This window comes from Mizuhopecten yessoensis, unplaced genomic scaffold (assembly GCF_002113885.1).
Source record: "Mizuhopecten yessoensis strain PY_sf001 unplaced genomic scaffold, ASM211388v2 scaffold221, whole genome shotgun sequence".
Taxonomy (NCBI): domain Eukaryota; kingdom Metazoa; phylum Mollusca; class Bivalvia; order Pectinida; family Pectinidae; genus Mizuhopecten; species Mizuhopecten yessoensis.
This window is the reverse complement of record NW_018403438.1, coordinates 143767-153803: the sequence shown is the minus strand read 5'-3', so window position 1 is coordinate 153803 and position 10037 is coordinate 143767. Positions and strand designations below refer to the sequence as shown.

At 36.7% G+C, this 10037-nt stretch overlaps 2 protein-coding genes across 3 annotated transcripts in view; one reads left to right on the top strand and one right to left on the bottom strand.

Moving 5' to 3' along the window:
* LOC110442041 (synapsin-like) overlaps nucleotides 1-10037 on the bottom strand; it is a 174831-nt gene that overhangs the window by 62270 nt on the left and 102524 nt on the right. The window lies entirely within an intron of this gene.
* The window catches only part of LOC110442168 (metalloproteinase inhibitor 4-like), a 33306-nt gene continuing 27760 nt past the window's right edge, over nucleotides 4492-10037 (top strand). The window contains exon 1 of the mRNA XM_021485829.1: nucleotides 4492-4646. The gene's annotated coding sequence lies outside the window, so the exon portion shown is untranslated. The remainder of the gene's footprint in view (nucleotides 4647-10037) is intronic.

The following is a 10037-nucleotide window of genomic DNA, read 5'->3' as shown; positions in this document are numbered from 1 at the left end:
CTCCTTTTATACAAACTTGAGGCTCCTTTGTCCAAAAGTGCTCTAGGACAAATTTGGTCAAAAGCCTTCTATTAGTTGAGAATTAAGAAGAAGATTTTTAAAGATTTACCTATTTTCCCCCTATTTGGCCCCTCCCATCTGCCTCCAGGGGGACTATACCCTCCGTTTATACAAAACTGAGAACCCTTGGCCAATGATGCTCCACACCAAATTTGGTCAAAATCCCTTCATCGGTACAAAAGGAGAAGGATCTTTAATGTTTTCCTCTATTTCCCCTAATGGCCCCCACTCATCTGCCCCAAAGAAGGGGGTCCACATACCTCAGTTTAAACAAAATTGATTCTTTTGTCCCTAAACATGCTTCAGACTGCATTTGGTTTAAATCCCTTCACTTGTATAGTAGGAGAAAAAAAAATCCTCTATTTCCCCTATTGGGCCCCGCCCCTATGCCCCCAGAGGGGCCACACCCTCCTTTTATACAAACTTGAGGCTCCTTTGTCCAAAAGTGCTCTAGGACAAATTTGGTCAAAAGCCTTCTATTAGTTGAGAATTAAGAAGAAGATTTTTAAAGATTTACCTATTTTCCCCCTATTTGGCCCCTCCCATCTGCCTCCAGGGGGACTATACCCTCCGTTTATACAAAACTGAGAACCCTTGGCCAATGATGCTCCACACCAAATTTGGTCAAAATCCCTTCATCGGTACAAAAGGAGAAGGATCTTTAATGTTTTCCTCTATTTCCCCTAATGGCCCCCACTCATCTGCCCCAAAGAAGGGGGTCCACATACCTCAGTTTAAACAAAATTGATTCTTTTGTCCCTAAACATGCTTCAGACTGCATTTGGTTTAAATCCCTTCACTTGTATAGTAGGAGAAAAAAAAATCCTCTATTTCCCCTATTGGGCCCCGCCCCTATGCCCCCAGAGGGGCCACACCCTCCTTTTATACAAACTTGAGGCTCCTTTGTCCAAAAGTGCTCTAGGACAAATTTGGTCAAAAGCCTTCTATTAGTTGAGAATTAAGAAGAAGATTTTTAAAGATTTACCTATTTTCCCCCTATTTGGCCCCTCCCATCTGCCTCCAGGGGGACTATACCCTCCGTTTATACAAAACTGAGAACCCTTGGCCAATGATGCTCCACACCAAATTTGGTCAAAATCCCTTCATCGGTACAAAAGGAGAAGGATCTTTAATGTTTTCCTCTATTGCCCTTAATGGGCTTCACCCATCTGCCCCAAAGAAGGGGGCCCACACACCTCAGTTTATACAAAATTGATTCTTTTGTCACTAATCATGCTTCAGACTGCATTTGGTTTAAATCCCTTCACTTGCATAGTAGGAGAAAACAAATCCTCTATTTCCCCTAATGGGACCCGCCCCCAGAGGGGCCACACCCTCCGTTTATACAAACTTGAGTCTCCTTGTCCAAATAAGCTCTAGGACAAATTTGGTCAAAATCCTTCTATTGGTTAAGTAGAAGATTTTTAAAGATTTACCTATTTTCCCCCTATTTGGCCCCGCCCCTCTGCTCCCAGAGGGGCCACACCCTCCTTTTATACAAACTTGAGGCTCCTTTGTCCAAAGATGCTCTAGAACAAATTTGGTCAAAATCCTTCCCTTGGTTGAGAAGAAGAAGATTTTTAAAGATTTACCTATTTTCTCCCTATTTGGCCCCGCCCCTCTGCCCCCAGGGGGACCATACCTTCCATTTATACAAAATTGAGAACCCATTGGCCAATGATTCTCCAGACCAAATTTGGTCAAAATCCTCTGAGCCGTTCAGGACTAGTAGCGCTTTAAAGGAAAAAGGTTGACGGACCACGGAACCGGACGACGGACACTGGACGACTAGTCAGGTGAGCTAAAAATGACTTTCTTTTTCTTAAATCCTACACCACAACATGTGCAGAATTTGGTCATTTTTGAAGTGTTTAATTTTTTTTGTTACTTTAATTTTTTCAATTTTTCAATTTCAAAACAACAATAACAGATTCTTCAGGGTCTATAGTAAGGTAGTATACAAATTAAATACTTCAATTATTATCTTTAAAAAAGTTATTGAAAAGATATTGTTGACAAAGTAATGTAAGAAAAACATGAAAACCTCCTCCTTTTCAATCTGCATTATCAATCGTTACATGTTTTAATTTTAATCAGAAAAGAATAAATGAGCATTAACACCACCAAAATTATTTCAACACCAGAAAAATGTAAGCACTTGTAAGCCCTAGATGTCAAATACTGAGTTGTTCTCTGTGTGTAAGCCCTAGATGTCAAATACCGAGTTGTTCTCTATGTGTAAGCCCTAAATGTCAATTACCGAGTTGTTCTCTGTGTGTAAGCCCTGGATGTCAAATACCGAGTTGTTCTCTGTGTGTAAGCCCTAGATGTCACATACTGAGTTGTTCTCTGTGTGTAAGCCCTAAATGTCAATTACCGAGTTGTTCTCTGTGTGTAAGCCCTGGATGTCAAATACCGAGTTGTTCTCTGTGTGTAAGCCGTAAATGTCAAATACCGAGTTGTTTTCTGTGTGTAAGTCCTAAATGTCAAATCCCGAGTTGTTCTCTGTGTGTAAGCCCTAAATGTCAAATACGGAGTTGTTCTCTGTTTGTAAGCCCTAAATGTCAAATACCGAGTTGTTCTCTATGTGTAAGCCCTAAATGTCAATTACCGAGTTGTTCTCTGTGTGTAAGCCCTGGATGTCAAATACCGAGTTGTTCTCTGTGTGTAAGCCCTAGATGTCAAATACTGAGTTGTTCTCTGTGTGTAAGCCCTTAATGTCAAATACCGAGTTGTTCTATGTGTGTAAGCCCTAAATGTCAAATACCGAGTTGTTCTCTGTTTGTAAGCCCTAAATGTCAAATACCGAGTTGTTCTCTGTTTGTAAGCCCTAAATGTCAAATACCGAGTTGTTCTCTGTGTGTAAGACCTAAATGTCAAATACCGAGTTGTTCTCTGTGTGTAAGCCCTAAATGTCAAATACCGAGTTGTTTTCTGTGTCAGAGTGCACTTCTGTAGAGAAAACTTATCTATGATATTACACCTGTCAAAATTTATAGTAGGTTTTGTGCTGTGTACACCTTACATAGGTAACTGTATCTATCGGTAGTCGTAAACAACTTCTTAGATTATCAGATAATATAATAACATCTTAACTGACTGAATACACGATAATGAGAAAATGGTAAGTGTTCTCTAATTTGGTTACCATAAAATTGGCATTCATAAATAAATTTTGATGAAATAAAGCATACCACCAAAGAGATATTAATTTCTGTTTTTATCTTACTTGTATCTGTTTTTATCTTACTTGTATCCATTAAATATCAATTTAACTTGTCCCCAGCCCCGTACAATTCTTACAAATCTCTTATAGTCTGTCAGTAAAAAACTACATACTGTAGCTAGAAATGTAAATAATGATCCATGGGATAAATCAATACCTAAAAAATAGATTTATCTGATTAATCTACCTATCTATCTGTAAATCTACCTGTAAATCTACCTATAAATCTACCTGTAAATCTACCTGTTAATCTACCTGTAAAATACCTATCTAACTGTAAATTTTCCTGTAAGATAAACAGATAAATGTTATAACCCACACTTCAGTTTGTTTTTTTGTTACAAAAATGTTGGAGTTTGTTTTAATTGGGTTTATAATTTCAGGCTTTTTTTTTATATGGGTGTTTACCGTAACTGAGAATCTAATCCTGATATCTTGATCCGTCAAAACGGATCCCTCACACTAAGGAAAACTAGCACCGCAGCAGTGGGATGGGCGTAGGGACAAAGAGGTGGCGACCAATTCCCGACCAATCACAATATGTTATACTGTCCTCGGGAATCTATCAGAGATTATCTGATTAAAGAATGTAACAGTCCCAACTTGTAAAAACTGCACTGTAATTAAATGTAACTCTATTCGGTTGAAAATAAAGGGCAGCAAGGCGTTGATCCTACATGACCATGTAGTAGGTCCGATCCTATCTGGTCCCTCACTCAGGTGCGATATCAGTTGTCTCGTTCCCCGGCCTCGGAATGGTAACCCTTCTCAGTTTGGCCATGTTGACATGTTTTCAGTGGTTGTTAAATAAAACGGGTTGGTCAGGCTGAACGGGTCGGAACAATGAGGTGGACGTCATTTTGTACAGACCCATTGACTCTGTATGTGTTTCTTATGATATTCATTTTCACATCTCTGGGGTTATAACAATGACAGACAAGTTGATTTACACATTAAGGGTAACAGGATCTGTCTATCTGCAGACTGTAGCTAGCATGCTATGAGGGACCTATTAGAACAGACACAATACAAGATCAGCGTGAAATTTCAGACCTCCAACTTAGCAATGAGAAGGTTTTTTTATTAATTTATATGGACCATACCAAATACCCAATTGTCTGAAGGGCAGGTTACTCCTTAATGTAACCTACCCCTCTGAGATCTAATACAGGACGGAATTCCTGAACCATATGATTTGATTTGTTTCTGTGACAGGTATTTTGTTGAACCTCTCATATTCAATCTAAGTGAAGCAGTATCAATTCCATGTTGTACAGACTCGGTGTAGACCTACACGCAGACTCATTACAGATTCTTGGTGGAAAGTGGATTTTAATGGACAAATAACAAAGACATATTGGTAAGCTACATCAAATGCTACACAAACTAATCCTTTGGGACATCTATTATGGAAAAAATTGTTATAACAAACATTTTGTCATCTGAATTGCTCTTTAATTCAAATTCCTATTTTGTTTCAGGACATTGCAGTGTCTTTGAGTTTCATGATATAATAATGTCTTTGAGTTTCAGGACATCACAATGTCTTTGAGTTTCAGGACATCAAAATAACTTTGAGTTTCAGGACATCACAATGTCTTTGAGTTTCAGGACATCACAATGTCTTTGAGTTTCAGGACATCACAATGTCTTTGAGTTTCAGGACATCACAATGTCTTCGAGTTTCAGGACATCACAATGTCTTCGAGTTTCAGGACATTGCAGTGTCTTTGAGTTTCATGATATAATAATGTCTTTGAGTTTCAGGACATCACAATAACTTTGAGTTTCAGGACATCACAATGTCTTTGAGTTTCAGGACATCACAATGTCTTTGAGTTCCAGGACATCACAATGTCTTTGAGTTCCAGGACATCACGTCTTTGAGTTCCAGGACATCACAATGTCTTCGAGTTTCAGGACATCACAATGTCTTTGGGTTTCTATATACTGAATCATAAGGTCAATGTGATACAGGTACCAACTATAAAGCTACAGTAGCTACATTTAACCTTACATCATTATCTGTATTAAATCTTAAATCATATATACCTACATCAGTACCTCAACAGTTACACCTGTTAATTCCTAAGTACCCAAACACCACTTTGATAGATATTCCTTGAGTTTAAGTATGATTCATGGTTTTCAAAGTTTTATCAGATCACTCTTAAAATCTACAGGGTCTATTTGTCAAAGAAGGCCAATGTTAAGGGGCTCTTATCCTGTTATACTGTTGATCATTTCAGTCTTGGTTTATGTGACACATCCATGACCTTGAGTTAAACCACATTCATGATATTAACCTGCATCTTATTCATGATAGGGGGGTGGGGGTGCTGTATTCCCAGTGGTGGATGGATACATAGATTAGTGGTAGCAGGCTTATAAGATTAGTGGGGGCTGGAGCATAAGATAAGTGTTTGCTTGATTAAGAAATTTAGTGGGAGGATAAGTGGTGGTTAAATTAATGGATTAATGGTGGCTAGGTTTATAGTGTTAGATTAATGGATTAGTGGTGACTGGATTATTGGTGGTTATATAAATAAATTAGTGGTGGCTAGATTAATGGTGGCTATATGTTAATTGTGGCTAGGTTAATGGTGTTTAGATTTATGGATTAGTGGTGGCTTGAATAGTTGTGGCTAGATTAGTGGTGGCTAGATTGACAGATTAGTGGTGGCTAGATTGACAGATTAGTGGTGGCTAGATTAATGGTGACTATATGTTAATGGCATTAGATTTAAGGATTATTGGTGACTAGATTGGCACATTACCTGTGGCTGTATTATTGGGGCTTGATTGCATTATATACTTATTGTATTTTGATATGTTTATTGTATTTTGATATGTATATTGTATTTTGATATGTTTATTGTATTTTGAAATGTTTATTGTATTTCGATATGTTTATTGTATTTTGATATGTATATTGTATTTTGATGTGTATTGTATTTTGATATGTATATTGTATTTTGATGTATATTGTATTTTGATATGTATATTGTATTTTTATGTTTATTGTATTTTGATATGTATATTGCATTTTGATGTTTATTGTATTTTGATATGTATATTGTATTTTGATGTTTGTTGTATTTTGATATGTATATTGTATTTTGATGTTTGTTGTATTTTGACGTTTATTGTATTTTGATGGTTGTTGTATTTTGATATGTTTATTGTATTTTGATGTTTATTGTATTTTTATGGTTATTGTATTTTGATGTTTATTGTATTTTGATGTTTATTGTATTTTGATGTTTGTTGTATTTTGATGTTTATTGTATTTTGATGTTTATTGTATAAGTATATAATTATATACATCCAGTAACGTAGCCAGCAGTCATGTTGCTTTCAATGACTACGTTAAAGCAGTTTGAAGCTAAAACAATTTCTTTTTTGTTTTTCGAAAAATTGCCAGACTCCTTGATAAATGTGTTGTTCAGTGCACCACGGGTCATTAAATATTGTGTGCAGATGTCTCTAAAATCTAAAACAATAGGAATTTATTAATCACTTTTGCTTTCCAAGTCTACGTTACACTACTGTTAACTTTATCAGATTTTACCTCCGAAAGTACAGTGTTCTCACCTCATAACAGGAAGTTGTCATTAAAGGGCAAAAAGGTTTTGTTACAAATCTTAAAAAGTTTGAAACAATTACAGCATTCTCAGCCCTTAAAAAAACATTATGTGAAACTCTTAAGTTGAAATCATGAGCCACACTTTCCCTAATATCTACCAATCACGAGCCACACTCTCCCGAATATCTACCAGAAACTTGACCTTTCCACAAGGTCAACAATGACTGCATTCATACCGCAGAATTACCATCAAATGAATCATTGAACAAATTAACATTTTTAACAGAAAATTTTAATACAAGCTAGCTACGTGCATGCATGGCATCATTGTGAACAATGTTACACTATTGTGGTGTATATTGATGATAGGAAAACACAGGCTTGTCTCTATGAGGGAACAATAATATATTGATATATTGATCTTTCTTATATATAGGTCAGTTATTCTTTTACAACCTTAAAGGAATATCCATTTCATAGCAGTTTTATTAAACAGGTGTAAAAGTGTAAAGTTCATTAAGAAAGACTCTTAGCTGAGCTAAAACGAAAACTTAAACTTAAATCTCAAATGATATTGAAACCAATTCACGAACCTTTATATCTCATAACCAAGAATGCGTATGTAAATATTTGCCAAAAACTTGTCCTTATAGATGACATTATATAACACGGCAGTATTCATTACACTATAGGACACGGCAGTATTCATAACACTATAGAACACGGCAGTATTCATTACACTATATAACACGGCAGTATTCATTACACTATAGAACATGGCAGTATTCATAACATTATAGAACACGGCAGTATTCATTACACTATATAACAAGGCAGTATTCATTACACTATAGAACACGGCAGTATTCATTACACTATAGAACACGGCAGTATTCATTACACTATAGAACACGGCAGTATTCATTACACTATAGAACACGGCAGTATTCATTACACTATAGAACACGGCAGTATTCATTACACTATAGAACACGGCAGTATTCATTACACTATAGAACACGGCAGTATTCATTACACTATAGAACACGGCAGTATTCATTACACTATAGAACACGGCAGTATTCATTACACTATAGAACACGGCAGTATTCATTACACTATATAACACGGCAGTATTCATTACACTATAGAACACGGCAGTATTCATTACACTATAGAACACGGCAGTATTCATTACACTATAGAACACGGCAGTATTCATTACACTATAGAACACGGCAGTATTCATTACACTATAGAACACGGCAGTATTCATTACACTATAGAACACGGCAGTATTCATTACACTATAGAACACGGCAGTATTCATTACACTATAGAACACGGCAGTATTCATTACACTATAGAACACGGCAGTATTCATTACACTATAGAACACGGCAGTATTCATTACACTATAGAACACGGCAGTATTCATTACACTATAGAACACGGCAGTATTCATTACACTATAGAACACGGCAGTATTCATTACACTATAGAACACGGCAGTATTCATTACACTATAGAACACGGCAGTATTCATTACACTATAGAACACGGCAGTATTCATTACACTATAGAACACGGCAGTATTCATTACACTATAGAACACGGCAGTATTCATTACACTATAGAACACGGCAGTATTCATTACACTATAGAACACGGCAGTATTCATTACACTATAGAACACGGCAGTATTCATTACACTATAGAACACGGCAGTATTCATTACACTATAGAACACGGCAGTATTCATTACACTATAGAACACGGCAGTATTCATTACACTATAGAACACGGCAGTATTCATTACACTATAGAACACGGCAGTATTCATTACACTATAGAACACGGCAGTATTCATTACACTATAGAACACGGCAGTATTCATTACACTATAGAACACGGCAGTATTCATTACACTATAGAACACGGCAGTATTCATTACACTATAGAACACGGCAGTATTCATTACACTATAGAACACGGCAGTATTCATTACACTATAGAACACGGCAGTATTCATTACACTATAGAACACGGCAGTATTCATTACACTATAGAACACGGCAGTATTCATTACACTATAGAACACGGCAGTATTCATTACACTATAGAACACGGCAGTATTCATTACACTATAGAACACGGCAGTATTCATTACACTATAGAACACGGCAGTATTCATTACACTATAGAACACGGCAGTATTCATTACACTATAGAACACGGCAGTATTCATTACACTATAGAACACGGCAGTATTCATTACACTATAGAACACGGCAGTATTCATTACACTATAGAACACGGCAGTATTCATTACACTGTAGGATACGGCAGTATTCATTACACTATAGAGTAGTGTCTTAAATTACATGGAAGTGTCACCTTGTTTTGACACGATTTGGAAATATCTGAACTATTTCAAATCCTACAGTGAAACCTGTCTTAAGTGACATAAAGGGGGACAGAATCATTTGGTCAGATATGACAGTGTGTCAGTATTTTAAGGGTTAAATGGTTATAGGGTTAAATAAATACTTAACACTGTCCTTTAGATTTATTCACCTGTCGACAGAGAACCTATTGTATTACAATAGATACCTTGGTGACATATAAAACAATGTTGGATAGTGTAGGTGGTCTTTATAGCCAGGTGTTAAGAAGATATTTTCAGAAGAAGACCTTTGATCTTGCAGCAGCATCAGAGGTCAAGTCCTAGGTGTGACCCATTAATACACTCCAACATATCCTGTAAGTTTTAACATCAAACAGATACACTCTTAACAAAAATGAAAGAAGATACAAGCACTGGATATTTGCCAGTAAGAGACAACACATTTCACACATCAATGACACGATCCCTTGGACATCCTAATTACGGGACTCATCGGTAAACCTAGACCCACTTCACACATCAATGACACGATCCCTTGGACATCCTAATTACGGGACTCATCGGTAAACCTAGACCCACTTCACACATCAATGACACGATCCCTTGGACATCCTAATTACGGGACTCATCGGTAAACCTAGACCCACTTCACACATCAATGACACGATCCCTTGGACATCCTAATTACGGGACTCATCGGTAAACCTAGACCCACTTCACACATCAATGACACGATCCCTTGGACATCCTAATTACGG